Genomic DNA, 20,518 nt, shown 5'->3' with positions numbered 1-20,518 from the left:
GTTTATTCTGGTTCGATTCCAGTGCCATGAATAATTTTTTTCCACCAATGGGAGACGATGGCAAGCTGTCGATCCGAGCAGAAAAACGCTCAAAGTGAAAACACGAGGTTTTGTGCAGGACGCCAGTTAGTGAAGAGCGGATATCCTATTCACAGACACAGCGCTGAGGTTGACCATAGAAGCCTTTTAAAGTGATCACATGTGATTCATGCACATTGACTAATAGGTTTCTGCGGCTTACAGTTTCCCTAAATAAACCCCTCTTTTATCATCCGTCCCAAGCAAAAAGCCCATGTTTTTTTTCTCTCCCCTTGGCGGCAGCAAACATGTGTGTGCGTCGTGACCACTTCTGAAGGCGGAAAAAATTACAAAAACCAACAATTGCGCTCCCTCCAAAGGCCTCCTCCGCTTTATAGGCGCAATATGTGCCGTAATGATTATGTGTTTGCCCGCTGGGGGAAACGGTTCCACGTCTCAGCTGGAGGTTTGAATGCGACCCACAGCAAAGGAGGGCCTGTGGAGTCCATCCATTTACTGACACAGTGCACCACACACGGAGAGAGCACAGGGAAATGAGAGAAAGAGCTGGGGAGCCGTGGACCACAGCCTGGAAGTCCCTCGCAGTGCTCGACATCACGCACATGAACACGCTCTCAGCTGTTTCTCACACACTCTCTCTTTCACACGCACGCACAGTCGCGCACGCACGCACGCACGCACGCACGCACGCACTCTCGCTCTGTCTCTCTCTGTCTCTCTCTGTCTCTCTCTCTCTCTCTCACTTTTTCTCCTACATTATTTTCACAGTGTACTGAACAGACCTGCATTAGCACTAAGTGTCTACCATAACCACATAAATAAACCTTTGTTCAATGTCAATAGCAAAAATTGCAGATCGACAAAACTCCCAGCTGTAATCTTCACAAATGTTCTCCTATTTTTGCCACGTTTGTCTTTATTCTTTAACTATTATGCCCAGAAGATAACTTAAAAACATAGCGGTTCCCAACCTTTACTGGATAGAAAGGGTCACACAAGCGCTTGCAGCCCACCCTTCTGACCACTTAAACGGTCAGATGGGTGGGCCCGTGCATTGTCCGAGCATGTTTACTTTAACAATCAATAAATGGATTATGTTCTGGGCTAGCTATTATTATCTTCAGTGGAAAGAACTATCAGTATACTTTTAAGTTCATATTTATCTGTATCACAATAATGAAAACACGTTTTTCAAGGTTTTAAAGAAAAAAATGCCATGACATTTGGTTACATTGTTTTTTTTATATGATTGTTTTGTTATCAATACTAGTTTTGATTTTCTAGGGACCCACTTACAATATCCTCACGGGCCCCGGCCCACAGGTTGTCAATCACTGTTATAGCCAATACTGTACCAGTAATGGGGACTTTTCTCCATACTGTACAGTAAAGGCCTTTAAGTGATGAAATGAACACAACTCAGCTAGTTCAAATCTAGCATATAAACCATATTCCATTACAAATCTGCTCTGGTCTTTCCACCCGTGTGATCCAGATCTGATTTTTTCATTACAAAAATCATATTCCATGTGGTTTATCATTTCAAGACCACAATGAAATGATCGGATGTGTGTCACTTTATTATGCGATATAATGCGATTGGTGAAAGTAAACCAACCACTGGAAACAGGATCTGACCTCTGATGGGATTTCCATGTCTGTCTCTGTGTGCGTGTGTATGCGTGTATGCGTGTGTGTGTGTGTGTGTGTGTGTGTGTGTGTGTGTGTGTGTGTGTGTGTGTGTGTGTGTGTGTGTGTGCGTGCGCGCATTTGTGGGTGAGTTTCTGTGTGTGAGGTGCCGAGATGGACCTGGGGCATGAACGCGCGTTGTGTGTGTGTGTGTGTGTGTGTGTGTGTGTGTGTGTGTGTGTGTGTGTGTGTGTGTGTGTGTGTGTGTGTGCGCGCGTGTGCATTTGTGTGTGAATTATATGCAAGTTGTGTGTCAGTGCTCATTATGTTTGGTAAACGTAGTTGAAAACAACATTTCATGATATAAGTTTTAGTCTAATTTATTTTCTTCCCTTTTGTAAGTAATAATTCCAGACTTTTACTTGTAACAGTCAGAGTATTTCTTAAGTAAAACATTTGAGTACTTTTTCCACCACTGCTAGCATGCATGAAGTCACGACACAGAACCACTTAAGTTACGGATGTGAAAGCTTGAGCAGTGGAGGAAATGCACGGTGAAGTATAAGCTATGTGGTAAGATGGGTGGGCTGTGAACGCTTTCAAGAGTTTCAAGTGGGCCGCGACCCAGAAAGAGTTGGGAACCTCTGAGTTTAAGTGAAACTCATGAAGAGCGTTGAACCGCGACGTGGTTCTTTAGAACGCTGCGGTTCCCAAACACTGGGTCGGGACCCATTTGTGGGTCACGGACACATTTGTATGGGTCCCTTTTTTTTCTTTTTAATAATTGTTATTTCAAGTCATTTTCAAATACCATTCCCAGACAAGACTAAAAATGTCATGAATTGAAAACAAATTCAATTATTATTTTTCAGTAATTTAAATCAAGGAAAAATGAAAGAAAACCATAAATTATAGAAAACAACACAGCGCAAAGCGACGTGAGCTTGTAGATCTGCTATTTTCACTGGTTTGGGTCCTGGGAAAACAGCTCTTTTGGGTCACGGGCTAAAACGTTTGGGAACCACTGCTTTAGAATGTATTGCTTATGTTTTACATACATAGGGGAGACATTTATAAATATCACTATTGTCATTTGGTCAAATCAAATGAGACATAAACCATTGGCGCACTAGTCAATATGCCCACAACCAACCTGCCTGTATAGAGTGGTTTTGCCAACTGAACACAACAGTGTGATTTGTGAGGCTTCGTTCAGTTACCCACAGCACAGCTAAATGTATTCCTCCTCTGTCACAGCAGAGGGCTGTGGACCAGCGGTACCCAAACCTTTTTATATGTGCATGACATATTCGAAATTGGCCGTCTGCATATGTCGCATACGCTCTATATAGCCTAGAGACTTTGGGCAGTATTATGCAAGTCTTAAGTACCAGGTCTTATTACTTAACTTAAGACCTGGAGGCGTGATCAATGCCATTTGGCTATTCTGAGTGGCCAAACAGCATTGACCAGGTCTTAAGTTAAGTAATAAGACCTGGTACTTAAGACACGCATAATACTGCCCATTATTTCCTATAATCACATATGCAATATATCCACATATATCATGCTCATATATGAACCTGCATATGGCATATATTCTGCATATACTTATTACTTGCCATATATTGGCAAGTATAAATAAAGCCATAGCACCACCATTAGCCTTTTCATGTCACGCACCCCCTAGAAGGCGCTCGCACCACAGGGGGTGCACGCACCACAGTTTGGGAATCTCTGCTGTGGACAATTCAGAACCCTGCCTACCATCGGTAGGCAGGAGGCAGGATTGGTCATTTCAACCAAGATATACATAAGTGTAGCGTTCATGGTATTCCTGACTTGATAAACCACAGCAGTATAGAAACATTAGGGAGTGTCCTCCGGTGGACCTGTCTGTCTGTCCCCTTCAAACACCAAGAGACTCCTACATACTGGACCACATGGCTTACACATCAGTGTGTGCGTGCGTGCGTGCGTGCGTGCGTGCGTGCGTGCGTGCGTGCGTGCGTGCGTGTGTTTGTGTGCACATCAAAAGTGGAAACAAAACACGTAAAACTACATTAATCGACGAGCTAAACTCCAGTAGTTCATTCCATCTCATTCATGATAAATTATGATCACACAGACACAGACACACACACACACACACACACACACACACACACACACACACACACACACACACACACACACACACACACACACACACATACAGACACACACACGGCACAACATTACAGTCTGTTCTCCCTGGATAGTGTCTCATTGCGCACCATGCACATACTGTGTACACACACATTATGTCTCTAATCATTTAACAGAAGTCATGGTTCTACAGTCCAGGTCTGCTCCCGGGAGGGGACGGAGGAATGAGGGAGAGGAGGATGCGCCTCAGCTCAGCTCCCACATGTGGAACGGCAGACCAAGGTCATCTCCTCCCTCTCTCTGCTCTCCAACCGGCAGCAGGCTCGCGCTCATCGCATTACTCCTTCAATTAAGTAACATTATATTTAGTTTTTCCATTTCATATGATATAGATTTTCAAATATCGTCGCCGACGGGTGGAAACGGCAAATATGTCCGAAAACTGTTACAGAATTCACATTCAGAAATAGCAAAGATAACAAATCTCTACAAGCTCAAAACGCTTCGGGATGCATTTTGAGATTAAGAAACGCAACAGGTCCTGTGCTGTAGGTTGCGGGAACCAGCCAATCAAATGATCTTTGAAGCAGCGGCCTCACCCACCTCACACCCTGGTATACTGCGGGTCAACATTGGCCATTAGCGCACTACATAAACACTGTGAAAATCTAGTCAGCAGAATTGTATGCTGCTCCCAGGCCCTGCTGATCCCAAAGACAAATCATTCTTCATAGCATTGGATGACTTCATAGTTCATTTTGCCGCTCACTGGGAAAACCCAATAATGAACCATGGCGAGAAGGGGGGGTATATTGGCCCACGCCTCCTGCAATCCTGGTAATTGATTGGAGGATTGAGCCTCTCTGCTCGATGCTTCAAAGAGAGTCAAACTTCCTCATACGGCCTTTAGTGACAAAGATGTTCTTCACATCAGCTCTATGTTATGTCTATCACTTGTGACAGTGACCGTTTCATCACATTTCCCCACATGCTGCCCACACAGGAACACATGCACGCACGGAAGTGTGCGCACACACGCATGCACGCACACACACACGCAGATGTGTAGAGACATGTGCACTTGTATTTGTTTCCTCCTCTGTGCATAGCAGCAGATGTTGCTGTGTGGATGTCTATGATGTCAGGTGTGGGTTTGTGTTGATGGAATGTTAGATCTGTAAATCTCTGTCTGTGTGTGGTGTGAGGTCAAGGGCGGTCCAAATGACTTTCCAACTCTCCCTCAAGCAGGCTTCAACGCCCTGGACCTTGAAATTCTCTGTTTACTTTTTTTAAACTTAATTTTTATCCCACGATTTTGCAACCCATTTTTTCACCCAGTGTCAATTATCTAATGTAATCCTGGGCGCTACACTTCATCTGCCAAACTGGGGGGGGGGGGGGGGCAGTGGACTGACCTCATGCTTCCTTCTATGCATGTGGAGCCCAAGCCGCTTCTTTTCACCTAGCTGACAGGGGAGACGGGAGAGTTTCCCCGACCAGACATAGCGTGTGGAAGGAACACGTTATTCCGACCAGTTCCTTTCCCCTCCATCAGGAGCCCCGGCTGGCCAGGGGGAGGTAGTTTAGAGACCAGGATTACTGCATGTTTTTTGTGAGGGTACCTACCCTAGGGGACATGGGGAGAACATGCAAACTCCACACAGAAAGGAAATTCTCTGTTTCCTATCAAGGAAGCTCTTTGATCAAACAAGTACTTGTCCATGCCCATTACGGTCTGCTAATTGATAACAGACAGGTGAAAGTGTCAACAAACCTCTCTTTTGAGTTGTTCCAATTCATCCCCCCCCCCACACACACCCCCCCCCACACACACACTACTTCACTACAGTCCAATTGATCTAGGGCTGACTGAAAGCACTCTTCCCTCCCGAAGACTATTTTCCAGCAACTCTGAGTTTCGATCTCGGCTGTGCACAATCTCAACGTTGAGAGATGACCACAGACTTCCACTGTTGGCAAGCGAGCGTCTCCACAGCACCATGCCGCTGTTGTGTGGAATCCTTGTATGTCCACAACTGCTATACTTTTCAGGAAATTGACCTATAGTTATCATTTAGTCACAAGCTCTTGTTAAACACTTCATTTCACTTCAATCCGGGAACCCGTTTTTGGACGCTTTTGGACAACATTTCTTGTTGCTTATTAGCCTACGGTCTAAACGGGTTAAAAACTGTTCAAAAATAGCAGATCTACAAGCTCACAACGAGTCGCATCGAAAACACGTTGTGAGCTTGTACTGTAGATGAGCTATGTTTGCTTCTTTTGCGTGACACTGTTGTAAGAAGAACGGCATTCGTTTACCAAGAGAAAATAAACACAATGTTGAAATATGGAAAGACAAGCTTTCTGTAGCAGCAGCAGCAGCAGCAGCAGCAGCAGCAGCAGCAGCAGCAGCAGCAGGGGGTTAATAGCCTTGCACCTCAACAGGAGTTGTTGAGAACAGGAAGAGCTACTCCTTGACTTCACGGTAAACGCCCACCCAGACTTTCCCAGCCAGTCAAGGGAGTTGAACCCACAACCATGCATCTCCTAAACCTACACTAACACAGTTTCTGTATGTCCAAAGGTTCGGAGCAGTCGTACCGACACACACGTACACAGGTGGCCAAGAAATCCCCTTTAAATTGCATGGCATCCATATGAACACACTTGGCATAATACTGCTGTTGTATGCTAATACATAATACATAATACTGCTGTTGGGTATTCGTTTCCCTTGCATTCAAGCACACTCTCAAAGAACAACTGTAAACACTCATCCATTATTGTGTTCAAGTTTATGAAACTGTTTTTGCGCTCCTGAATGTCATGCGTGTGAAGCACACAGCAGAAGCACGCATGCACGCGCACACGCACACGCACACACACACACACACACACACACACACACACACACACACACACACACACACACACACACACTCTGTATCAAATGTACATAGCATTCAGATGCAGTTATATCTGTGGAAAGTCTGACTTTCCTTCCCAAAAACGTCAGGTGTATTTTAGTTTGTCTGCTCTGCGGTGGTCTGTCCGCACACAGATGGCTAAGCAGGTAGAAAAAAGTTAGTTCTTTGCAGATATTTTACAATTTTCCTAAAGATGCCATACAGTACAGTCAGTGGTGGACAAAGCACTCAATCCCAGACAGTACTTACTGTAAGTCAAAGTAAGAGATTCCTGGTAAAATATTACTCAACTAGTGAAAGTTGCACTGTCAAATGTGTACTTGAGTTGAAGTACTGGAGTAGGCTACTTGCTTTAAAAAAATACTTATAGTAAAAAGTACAGTTTCTTTCAATGCATTGGTATCAATGCATTGGTATCTACAGTAAGTTATATCCTTTATTTACCCAGGGAAAGATGCTCATTTTAAGCAATGCCTTGCACACAGACAGACGCAGTACTCAAGTACAGTAAATGTACTTTGTTACCAGCCACCCCTGCATACAGTATACCATATGGTTTCCATGCCTCAAACTATCCATTCCTTATGCTTCTAGCATAATAGTAGGTCATATTTCACACTTAGTTACCATTTTAGCACTATACTTCACCATATGATGAATAGGGAAAATAGATGATTTTCAATTTTGACTTATTGAAATATTTCCACCTATAATGAAATGTCCACAATATGGATGCCACGTTGAAATTGGTAACCACTTGAACCCTAGCGTCTCTGTTCTGGACATTTGGTGAAAATAGGCAAACATTTAAATAGCAAATTTACAAAGTAACCCATCTACAAGCTCACAAAAACATTAATTTGTGACAACTTGTAAGCTTGGCCTTGTTGTAGATCGGCTATTTTAGGCGAACAGACTTCATCTAGAGGGAGAAAAGGAGAGAGACAAGGATATAGACCCCTGGGGTACCTCGGTCAATGAAGCATATAGGGTTTCAGTCGTAGTACAAGTACATATAGAACTCTCTGTATGGGAACATTGGTTTTAGTTAATCAGAAATATTAAATCACGAAACAGGGCCCACAAACGCTTCTAAACTAACAGCACTTCTTCAAAACTGCAGATAATTATCATTCCAGTCACCTTTCCGTTCTCTGGATATTGAATCTGAGCTGGAGTCCACTGAGGTTACGCATCGGCAATCAAAGGAAAAACCTTGACACTACGCGTCGAGGGTGCATAACCTCCGCAGTCATCTAGCGTGACTCGAGGAGCTTTGAGAGGAGAACAGACCAAAGGGAATAGGGGCCTGGATGTCTCTGACAGGGGCGGATTTGAAGTGATTCTAAAGATGGGAGGCTGTGGTTACATTAGTGGTGAGGTGCAAACACTGGGCAACGGAAGGAGTTGGGAAAAAATGTGTCAGTGTGGGGATGTGTGTGAATCTGCGAGTGTGATGTGGGATATCTGTGTGTATGTCTGTAGTGTACGTGTGCCTGAGTGTGTGCATGTGTATGTGTATGTGTGTGTGTGTGTGTGTGTGTGTGTGTGTGTGTGTGTGTGTGTGTGTGTGTGTGTGTGTGTGTGTGTGTGCGCGCGCGTGTTGCTGACAGAGTGAGAGATGGAAGTCGGGAGACACAGAGCAGAACCCAGAGGACTGGCCTGTCTGACCACACATCTTCACCACAAGGTTGTGGATTCCCTCGCTCTCTCACGCACGCACGCACGCACGCACGCACGCACGCACGCACGCACGCGCGCACGCACGCACGCACGCACACCCGCGAAAACGGAATGGAACTAATCTGTGAATGACTTTGTCTCCTTATAAACACAGAAATAGAGGGGAGTGGGAGAAAGAGATTCGAGATAGATAAATATATGGAGAGAAACAAGAGGGCAGAGCGAGATGAAAGGCGACCGCTCCAGACTTGAAGAACTCTGCAAGAGAGACAGAGACAGAAGTGTCTGTGAGTGAGAAGAGAGGGAGACGAAGAGATGGATGGCGACAGAAAGAAGGAGAGGGAGACATAAGAAGCAAAGCGAAGGATAGATGAAGAGTGAAAGAACAGGAGGGGAACAGACACACACAGAGAGAGAGAGACCGAGATAGAGGCCATGTTTGGGAGAGAGAGAGAGAGAGAGAGAGAGAGAGAGAGAGAGAGAGAGAGAGAGAGAGAGAGAGAGACCGAGATAGAGGCCAGGTCTGGGAGAGAGAGAGAGAGAGAGAGAGAGAGAGAGAGAGAGAGAGAGAGAGAGAGAGAGAGAGAGCGAGCGAGAGAGAGAGGTGAGATGGACGAGACGCAGGTCCTGTTGGATGACATTAATAGACCTGTTCTCTCCTTCTTTCCACCTGCACAACATCTGGCTGCACCCACTGGTGTAAAGAAAGTAAGTACATTTACTCAAGTACTGTACTTTCTTCGTATAATTTTGAGGCTTTTTTCCCCTTTTTCTATTAACTTTATTGAGTATTTCCAAATGTCAGTACTTGCATTGTGAGCTTGTATACACACAAATAGTTAGTTGCTGGAGAGTGAGGTCTAGCCAACACCAACTCGGGATTCCTGGATCGCTGCCCTCAATATATATATATATACATATATAATATGTGTGCCCCTACACACAAATATACCCATTATAGAATTTGTATGAACGTATGAAATTGGATATTCTGCATAATGTAAATACATTTCGATGCAAATACATTTCGATGGAAAGGCACACACGCACGCATGTTGGTTTTACTGTACTTGCGACTCGCGAGGACATCAACATTATAGGATGGCAGTTTTTATAAAGGCCATTAGGCCCTAACTCCTAAACCTAAACTCTAACTGCCTAATCCTAAACCTGACCTGAATCCTGTCCTAATTAGAAGCCTAACTCCCCATGTCGTTTTTGACCTCACATTATAATGTACTTGTGGGGACATTTGGCCCTCGAATATATAATATTAATATATAAATTACATGCACACTCACACGCGCGCACGCACGCACGCACGCACGCACGCACGCACGCACACACACACACACACACACACACACACACACACACACACACACACACACACACACACACACACACACACACACACACACACACACACACACACACACACACACACACACACACACACACACACACACACACACACACACAGAGAGATCCACTAAATGAGGGGGAGGGACTGTAACACTGAAATAATGAAGTATAGCTCTGGGCTTGGAGTCTGGCTGTGCACGGACAGACAGACAGAATGACGGACAGACAGAATGACTGACGGACGGACGGAGTTGAGAGAGAGAAGCGCGAATCCACAAGACGTCCGTCGAAAGGAGAATATTAATGGGAGCAACATGCAAGAAGCATGGAAGGACAAGATGGATGGATAGCGGGATAGGGAGGCGGGGGATGAGTGATGGGTGAGTGTGCTTGGAGTGAAAGCACGGAGGCTGCTGGAATATGACTGTGAGTTATTATACAGAGAGCTTGGCTGAATTGGAGAGGAAAGCACTGGATAGAAGGAAGAAAGACAGAAAGAAAGAAAGAAAGAAAGAAAGAAAGAAAGAAAGAAAGAAAGAAAGAAAGAAAGATATGGCTGTATCTTTATAGATATTATTACTCCCTATACAGTTGGACGTACGACAAATAGCAAAAATAGAAGGACAAAGACATCACAACCCTAAGAGATGCACTGATAGTAAAACGAATAGTGTTCTTGGAACTGGGGCAGAACAGCAGGACTGTGTAGGAGAGGAGAGGCAGCCTGGCTGCTCTGTGGTTGACAGGCTGACTGCTCTGTGGTCAGTGGTCAGCTCATTCTCTCGCACTCCCGCTGCCGTCCAACCAATCCCTTGAAGGGACAGCTGGCCGGTGGCCGCCGTTCGTCAGATCCCTTCAGCTTCAATTTCTCACTGTCTCTCACCCGTCCCACAACCACGACGCAAAGCAAAACAACCCTCTCCCTTCACTGGCACACGGAATGCTCATTCAATATCAATACAGGAATTACAGTCCAGTTAAACAGCATGTGCTGCAACCTACAGTATGTGCTGTTTGTCTGCAGTAAGTTGAGGGTGGTTCACTCTTAAATGTTTAGACAGTAAGGCATTTAGCTGCTCATCATGTAGCCTGGAACTCACCTATGCTTTTTATGGCATAGGCAGCTCCCCGCCGGGAGAAACTATGCGCAGCTGCGCGACATGAGACTAATTACTTAGAGCGACAGAGAGAGAGAGGAGTGTGTGTGTGTGTGTACATGTGTGCGTGTGTCAATTTAACAAAGGTGCAGACGATCAGAAATCAGCAGAGAGTGAGATATGCTACTCTATGCCGAATTGAAGTGGACTCGGACCCAGACTTTTTTTTTCTCCCTGGAAATAAAAACGTCTGGGTTTCCGAGGCTACTCATCATGGGACAACTCTTTACTGCCACTTTACTTCTGGATACTCGAGAAGGAGGCTTATGACCCATATCAGCAAATTCAGTTAAATGACGATCATGATGATCACAACAATGCATACTTTGCCATTAAGACATGTTACTGTGTCTCCACTCTATAAACAACAAGTCTATGACACCTTCACACCTCAATGTAGGCTAGTGGCTACTGTTTACAAGTGACAACACTGGGGTTGACACGGTAACTAATCTGGTTGTCATGATTACTGATATGCAGTGATGCAAATAGCACTGCTAAACTTGAGGTTTACGGGCAAATCTAGTGCCCATAATTGCTCGTTAACGCAGTGTAGGCTGCATCCTGCATCCTATAAAGGCCTATTCATAGTTTGGATTTTCGGTGGTGAGGTGACCACCGCTCCGGTGGTGAGGTGACCACCGAAGCGGTGATTTGGATGTCGCCGCTCATAGTCTATCACCACTGTGCTCATATCTCCTACCCTCCATGGCCAACACTTCCTCAAATTCGTCCATTGTTTTCCCTCTGCTTTCTCTCTACTGCCTATCTGCCTCTATTCTATTCAGCTCCAGGGTTGCCAGATTGTGTGAGAGAAATAAGCAACCAGGTCCATGAAAACAATCCCAAAAGAGGCCTGGCTATTTGAAGCGTTGTGAGCTTGTAGATCTGCTATTAAAAAAACCCAAAACATCTTGGAGAAAAAGTGACAAGTACCACCTCAGAAAATATCCTGCCTTTTTGTTCCATTCCTAGCTCTGACAAAACTCTGTCTAATCACTAGTCGGCACAACTGATGATATTTCTAATGTGATGAATCCGTTCTCAAATCTTCTGTTAAACGGCTAGGTGTGCCATCATGCTCATTTCAGCACGGCTGGATAGCCTATTTCAACCAATTGCTTGGTCAGAAGAACTACCTGTAGTAATATAAATATTTCATTCCACCTGAATTTTTGGGCGATTCCTCTGTGTACCACCAGAGGGGGGCTCAAGTACCAGTGGTTGGGAAACTGTGATGTATAGGGTCCTTGCTTGGACAAACATGGTGGTAAACATTATGGTGGTTTAAACATTAGGAAACAAGCCCAAATAAGCAACTACACTTTAGAAACATGCCCAAAAAAACGCAACCCACAACTACCAATATTTATATAAGCAACTTTACAGAAAAACAAGCCCAATGTCACTTATAATATGCGGACATGGCAACACTGCTCGGCTCGCAAAACCAGTGCCACGGAGCAAAGCCGGGCAGTGCTGCGTGCACGTGCGTGCATGTGTGTGTGTTCCACTTTTTGCTGGGGGGAGCTACTCGCGTTGTGCTGACTATACTGTAAGCCCCGACTCCCAATTCCTCTGTCCCCCCCATAGAGTATAAAGAAGGATAGAGACTGAGCTGGCGCGAAACTCCGCCCCCTCCGCTATTCATGTCAGTGGAAGTTGCTCAGTGGCGTTTTGAAGCACCCGGAAGGACCGTCTCAAAACGTCTACTTCCGCATTTGACCACCAAATTTTGGTGGTCAAATGCAACCGGAAGTAGAACCGAGCGCTCAATGTTAAAGCCCAGCTGCACAGGGTTTCCCGGTCATGAATCCACGGGTCCGACTGTAGTCCCTCCTCTTACCACTAGGGCCCAGTGCTTCAACGTTGGAGTGCCTCACTGGCCCCTTGGTCCCCCCACACACACGTCTCGTCACGGCCAGGCAGGAGGACAGCGCTGCCCTGCTATACTCTGTGGTGGTTGCGAGCTGAGCTGTCATTGCAACTATCATAAAGTATACTATAGCCAGCACAACAACATTACATAACAGCTTCTAGACAAATCACATTGCCCTGAGCGAGTCTCGGTGACCACCGGTCCGTTGCTGAGTAAAAACAGAGAGGAGGGCTGGGGAGAGCGGTGGTTTTCTCTTCCCCGCGGCTCAGTGACGTCATGTTGTAGTTTTTGGTGAAGTGGTGGTCACCTCACCACCGAAAATCCAAAATATGAATAGGCCTTTAGACTTACAAAATTGAGAAAGGACTCAATCATGTCACCCTCTGGGGGTCCTAGGATGCAATACTCTACTAATGTCATTGAAGTAGGACTCAGAAAATGTGACCCATCTTAAAGACTCTCTCTCTCTCTCTCTCTCTCTCTCTCTCTCTCACCATGCAGCTCACTGGGAGCATCCCAGCCTTTTGGGTTTTTGGTTGTTTAGTTAGTTTTAATAACTAGTAAACATTCTTTGTTTGTGTAAGCTTCTGCATTTTTGTTACAAATTGAGCCATTTGTAACACAAGCAACGCAGGTTTCAACACATTTACATTTCTCTGACCTCTCACCAAACAAATTCAGTTCACTTTCTTTTCAAACCAAGGTCATATTACACACAGCTACGCTAGCAGCTATCTGACCAGGCCTGCTATTGGCATGCCCTGAATTAAAAGGTTCTTAATTGTAAGCAGGAGACAGATCCCATGAACTTTTTAGGTGGTTAACGGTACCACTCCTCCAACTCAGAGAGTGATGCTACAGTAATGACTATAGCATACACTGCTGTGCATCTCACCTGTGAGTTGTGACCCAGACAATGCCCTCCCCAAATATCTTCTTTGGTGTCATAAAATACAGAACAGAAACACGTGGAATAACACTTTTCCCTGTTTAGACAGAAAAGAAAATATAGTATCTGTGCGAGATATCCATCCTGCATGGCGGTGTGGACACATCCAGACACCTCCCTGTTGGATTCTGATCCAGGGAGGAAGACTAATTGTTTGTGTTGGTGATTCTTTATAATAAGAGAGTTCTCCTCTTGGACTGTCTCAATGATTCTCTCATGTAGAAAGACATTTTAACAAGTGTTATAGGCCAGATGCTTAGATGTGAATGACCTAATTTGATCTAATCTACCCATCCTAAAGAGACGTCGGTGAGAGGTGGACAATTGCTGACCAGAGAGAGAATGAGAGAAAGACAGAAGACGAAACCAAGAATATTAAAAAAAAAGAAGCATGCAGACATTTTGAAAAGTGCACTCAATTAAATCTTTGCACACCAAGAAACTGTCAAGAGTGTAGACTCCACGGATGGTTAAACCAATAAAAAAATGGCGCTGGAGTCCAAGGCACGGGAAGAATTCATCTGTGTTTATGTAATTACAGTCCAAATTCGGTCTGGTTTTTCTCTCAAGACTCCGACGGTTTCTGAGGATGAGGCAGATATCTCCATGTCTTCCCCTTTGTTGTTAATTGCTCCAGAGACTCATCTAATTACAGCTTTGATTAAAATGTGACTTTCTTGGGGAACTAAAAAGCTCACATCACACAAGCGGCGCTCGTCTGTGAATACCGCTGGTTCCTTCCTGAAGAAAAACATCTAATTAAGATGAAGCGTTTACGGTGTAAATACTACTCTTTCAGCACAGATTGAAGCCAAACTTCAAACACAAAACTTTGGCATTTAGATGCCATGTTGGAAAGACTGGGGATAAAAAAAAGACTTCACGTGATTCTAGCAACACATACTGTATGCTTTGTCCCTGGTTCTGACACCTTTAGTCTACGGACACACACGCACAGACACGCACGCACGCACGCACGCACACACTCACGCACGTCGCACGCACACACACGTGTACTGCTATACTTGTGGAGACGAGAAATGTATGGCAGGAATTTTGTAAATGCATTTTTCTTTTTTTCTTTTGCTGTACAATTTCTTTACCCTAAACCTAAAGCATGAGTTATTCGTAGTTGCATGCCGATGTCATGTACCGAAATAAATTATCCAATCCACAAGCTCACAGTGCAGCACAGGGGATTTGTCTTCCCCTGTGTTTCAATAGTGGTTTGATCACCCACTATATATGTTCCCCTCAGGTCTCATTTTGGTTAGTTCAGTCTTGATGTAAGTTCAGTTTGTCCTCATTGTTTTAGGCCTAGAATTAATGTTTGTTATTTGTCATGTTTCATGTGGATAATAAAAGACAAAAAATATCTTTTTAAGAAAACCACGCAAGAATCCTGGTGTCTCTCATTGCCGACCAACTCTGGTCCCTCACATATGCACTGGTCCCTGCACTGTGAGTTTGTGGATTGGCTAATTTCATTTTTGGTGCATGACACAAACATCCAAGTATAAATCGGGCATAACTACACCATAACGCCAAACCTAACCTCCAAACCCCTATTCCTATTTCAAGATTTTAACCCCAAACTGAATCTTTCCCTAATTGCAAGCCTTAGCAAAGATTTTTATTGGCTGACGGATTAAAATAAACAGACTCAGCGTGCAGAATCCTTAACTCTAAAAAGAAAGTGTAAACTATTTCTCTTGTAGTATACTCACATCAAGTAAAAGTTTCGCTGTTAGTACGGAATTCAATATTTACTTGAGTATAATTACAAAAGTATTGGTATCAAAATGTACTTAACCCTAGAACACTAAACACAGGTGATTTTCAACCAGACAATTACAGTATCTTTTTGCAATTTTCATAATGTTGCGGATGTCTGAAGTGGGTGGGTCTTTCAGTACCTTCATGATGCTCATCATAGAAGGTAGGTTTGTTTCCCTGCCCACATCCATGTTTTTTTCTACAGGCAGGTGTTCGGGTGAATTTAGTGATAGAGTGATAGAGAAAAATCCCATACAACCACAAGGTTTTTTTTCACTGGACCATTTTCAAATGTCCCAGGAAAGGGTGGAGTAAAGGAGACGTTCCCAGCAATATTTGTTTTTTAGGAATATTTAAAAAAAATTAACCCAGATTCTGCCCTTCTATGATAGGGCCCCTTTTTAGTTTTTTTTGTGAAATATGGTTATCAAAAGTAACTAGTAACTAACATTTTCAAATAATTGTAGTGGAGTAAAAGTGCAATATTTGCCTCGAGATGTAGTGGAGTGGAAGTAAAAGTACTGAAAATTGGAAATACTCTTGTTATTTTACACCACTGTTCATTTGGCCCTCACAAGTACACACACACACACACACACACACACACACACACACACACACACACACACACACACACACACACACACACACACACACACACACACACACACACACACACACACACACACACACACACACACACACACACACACACACACACACACACACACAAGCCATGGTGGGATGTGCCTGAGGTGATACTGTAACGCTTGGCTGCCCTCAGGACCCCCAGGCTTCCGCATCCCGCTGAGGTTTTGGCTCTTTGTAGTGAAGGCAGCTGGTAGGACAGCTATAGTGGGGTCCTGATAGGGATGGAGGACATGTGGGTCCATGGGGACTCATCAGCACTCTGACCCACTGTGTGTGTGTGTGTGTGTGTGTGTGTGTGTGTGTGTGTGTGTGTGTGTGTGTGTGTGTGTGTGTGTGTGTGTGTGTGTGTGTGTGTGTGTGTGTGTGTGAGAGAGAGAGAGAGAGGACCGTGGAGACTATTCTGTGCTCTGTCTGATCTTCTCCTCTGACCTTGAGCACGCGAGCGTGCACACGCACACACACACACACACACACACCACCCTCTCCACTGCCCCAGCATCAAAGCCTACATACTAGGCACCACAGGATCGGCCACGGGCCGCTGAGAGGAGTGTGAGTTTAAGGCAAGCAAGTACGCACGCACGCATGTGCACAAATCCATGAACATCTGTGTGTTTCAGAACAGGATGCAAGTAGCCAAGTACCCATGCAAATGAGACGGCCAATATACTGCAGTGTACTGTACACTAACTGACCTTCTCTGAGTTAAATTAACATGTAGGATGTTTCTGTACCAATGAGAAAAAAAAATATTTTCACATGTGCATTATTACATACATACTGTAACAGACATTCAGGTACATAGTGTATTATCCATACACAGACACCCAGAGCCTAGGGGGGGTCCAGGCAGCAAACGCTTTCCATAGTAGGGATAGGAGGCAAGAAAAGCAGCCCACTGTCAAGCACCATTAGTAAGCACACAGGACAGGAGACTCAGGGTCCAACAGAGATGTGGCCTGAATAGGAATGCACACCAGATGCATTACAATACGGCATGGAAGCCCCGTCCCATACAAGTGCATTCGTAATTTTTCCGGATCCGTTCGCATCTAATGCAATTGTTTGGGACGCGGCACACATTTTACGCAACATGGCCTGTTTTTAGCTGCGGGGCTCTAAGGACGGCAATATTGTGAGGAGAAGCACAACCTCATCGGACTGCTAGCAGGGTTGTTAGACTTAATTTTATTCATTTTAAGTGAATAATGCCTTTATAAGGCAACTTGAAAGGGCTGATCCACGTGTCGCTATAGCCAGCCATTAATAACCTCTGTGAGTGTGAGCATCCCCCAGTAGCCTGGGCTAAGAAAGCAAACGGCCAAAAAAAAAAACAACAACCCATAGATAATCATTTTAAAAGCCCTTCTACGGTGACGTTGGTGCAACAAACGCCAGTTCAGTCTTCATTTTGACAGTCACAATGATTTAGTGCTGCGGAAATACTGCAGTAAATCTGACGTTGCGTCCAGAAGTACTAGAGCTGCGCACGCACGCACGCACGCATGCTTGCACGCACACACACAGACACAGACACACACACAGACACAGACACACACACCAACTTGAAGACTTGGCTATCTAGTTTATACGGTTCTCCCATCCCCTCCCACAGGTTACACAATGACCTCAGTGGGAAGGATTCCTGTCTAAGAACACAGGCATCATTTAAGCCATATAATCAATTTGTTTCTGTAGCCCCCATACTGCATATCATTCTTTAAAAACCATCCAGGCTTTTACAGAAATCATCCAAGACTCTGGACTTTGACACACTGTCCCAGTACACACACACACACACACACACACACACACACACACACACACACACACACACACACACACACACAGAGACACACACACAGACGCATGTGCGCGCACACGCACACAGCCACACACACACACACACACACAATACTGTCCAGCTGTTTCCAGTATAAACAGATACGCGCAGGCGTGTACACACTCACTCTCTCTCTCACACACACACACACACACACACACACACACACACACACACACACACACACACACACACACACACACACACACACACACACTTGCAGGTCTGTCAGCACTGAGCAGCATTCCATCTCCCAAAGTCCACAAGATAAAATGGAATCTGGACACATCTCTTTTTGTCTTTGTACGATCCTGAGCATGAGGAGCGATCCATCCACACACACCCACATGCACACGTGTGTGTGTGTGTGTGCGTGCGTGTGTCTGTGTGTGTGTGTGTGCGTGCATGCGTGTGTGCGCGAGTGCGTGCGTGCATGCGTATCTAGCTCAGAATGTAGGTGGATAATTTGCTGTAATTGCTTGTCCGTCCGGCCTCTGCTAACAGACAGACATCCCAAGCAAGCATGACTCCTGCTGGACATCAAATCTTGGATGGAACCACAACACACGCACGCACGCACGCACGCACACACACACGCACACTATAGAGCGTCGCAGTCCCACCTCCTACCCGGGACCAGGAAATGAAATCCAATGCATTATTCTCATAGACATTTCGTAAAGTATTTATTTAAAGACGGTTACGCCGCGGACAAAGCCAACTCGAGTCGTGACAACTCATGACAACACAAACAATATTTTGGACCAAACAAATAATTAGAAAGAAGAAAAAAACGGCAGGTTACAACACTTTTTTTGTTGTTTTTCTTCTTTCTAATTATTTGTTTGGTCCAAAATATTGTTTGTGTTGTCATGAGTTGTCACGACTCGAGTTGGCTTTGTCCGCGGCGTAACCGTCTTTAAATAAATACTTTACGAAATGTCTATGAGAATAATGCATTGGATTTCATTTCCTGGTCCCGGGTAGGAGGCGGGACTGCGACGCTCTATAAGCTATCAATTTATATCACTCACGCAATGTTTATGGTGATTGTATATGGTGAAATAAGGCAGTTCTTCAATATACTCTGATTGGATCATCATGACACCTTTGTGAACACAGATGTGCAATGAATGCAATTATGCGAACCTCACTAGATCAAAGAAGTAAAAGTGTTTTAGTACATACTTGTGACTGACTGGATTCATTTCCCTCAGCTACAGTTCATCCTTTGCAATGTCACTATTGCACTGTACAGTATGTGCACATTCCGATGACAAAGCTAAAACGAGCTATTGTGCAGCCCACACACACACACACACACACACACACACACACACACACAAGATAACGTGCCTGCGCACACGCACGGGCGAACACAAATATATGTGCGCATTCACATTTCACACACAGGTTACACAGACAGACAAGAGACTATCATGAGTTCCCATCGATGGGCTGACAGCTGAATGGCTGCAGTGTGTCTCCTTGCAGACTCAGCGTCCTGAGAGCTGGACGATGATCCACACACACATACCGGACTGTGTGTCATTGACAGATTTCATTCCAGCTCTTCAACGGCTCTCGGACAGGGCTTAGGAAAGGACCCACAAGCTCTCCTCTGAGGAGTTACTGTGCCTGAAGGCTGGAGCATTGTGTGTGGGTAAACTAGTGTGTGTATGAGTGTGTGCGCGTGGGCGTGTGTGTGTGTGTGTGTGGTGACAATGATGGGTGGACAGAAGCGATGCTGGGTGTGGTATGTATTTTGGGGTGTACATGACTACATGTACGGTACATGTATCCACAACATATATGGGTCTAAATCATTTGCATTTCATCAATTTAACTGCCATCTTTTCCACTTATACAAATCCAACTTCAGAACAAGCTCCACCTACATTACAACAACAAGCAATCAATATTAAGACTGAAAAGGTCATGTCCATGATACTCAGATATTACTGCATTTAGTTTGTCTGTATATATGCATTCATAATCATGAATCATAATAAATGCTTGTCTGCTTGGACATTTTAAGCGACCTCAGACCTCAGAGAAACACGATATTAACGGTCTGTTGCAATTCCTCCTACAGCCCTGAGAAATGCTAATATTCATGTCATTGGACACCATTTCGAGCCAATGACCTGTCAACAAAGTACAGCACCATTTATTTTTTGTTTTAATGGAAATTCCATGAAATGGAGGCCTAAATGAGCTGGAAAATAAACAGCAACCCAAATTCTTCTTCGCCTTCTTGACACATGGAGATGTTAGTAAAAATATAATTGTACAGCCGAGCAGCTGTCACAACAGGCAGTCCCATGCAGAACAGAAGTATATAAAGAATGTGCAAAAAAAACTGCCAGGAAAAAAAAACATTTGGAGTGAGAAAATATATTTTTAGTGGTCAAAATGACTCTAAAATATACAGTGAAAATATATTTCCACAGTCAGTGCAAAAGATAT

At 44.5% G+C, this 20,518-nt stretch overlaps 1 protein-coding gene across 1 annotated transcript in view; it reads right to left on the bottom strand.

Moving 5' to 3' along the window:
- The window catches only part of bmp6 (bone morphogenetic protein 6), a 67,880-nt gene that overhangs the window by 30,695 nt on the left and 16,667 nt on the right, over positions 1-20,518 (bottom strand). The gene's annotated exons all lie outside the window — the stretch shown is intronic.

The sequence above is a fragment of the Electrona antarctica genome (assembly GCF_951216825.1).
Source record: "Electrona antarctica genome assembly, chromosome: 20".
Taxonomy (NCBI): domain Eukaryota; kingdom Metazoa; phylum Chordata; class Actinopteri; order Myctophiformes; family Myctophidae; genus Electrona; species Electrona antarctica.
The sequence above is the reverse complement of the archived record's forward strand: the minus strand, read 5'-3'. Positions and strand labels throughout refer to the sequence as shown.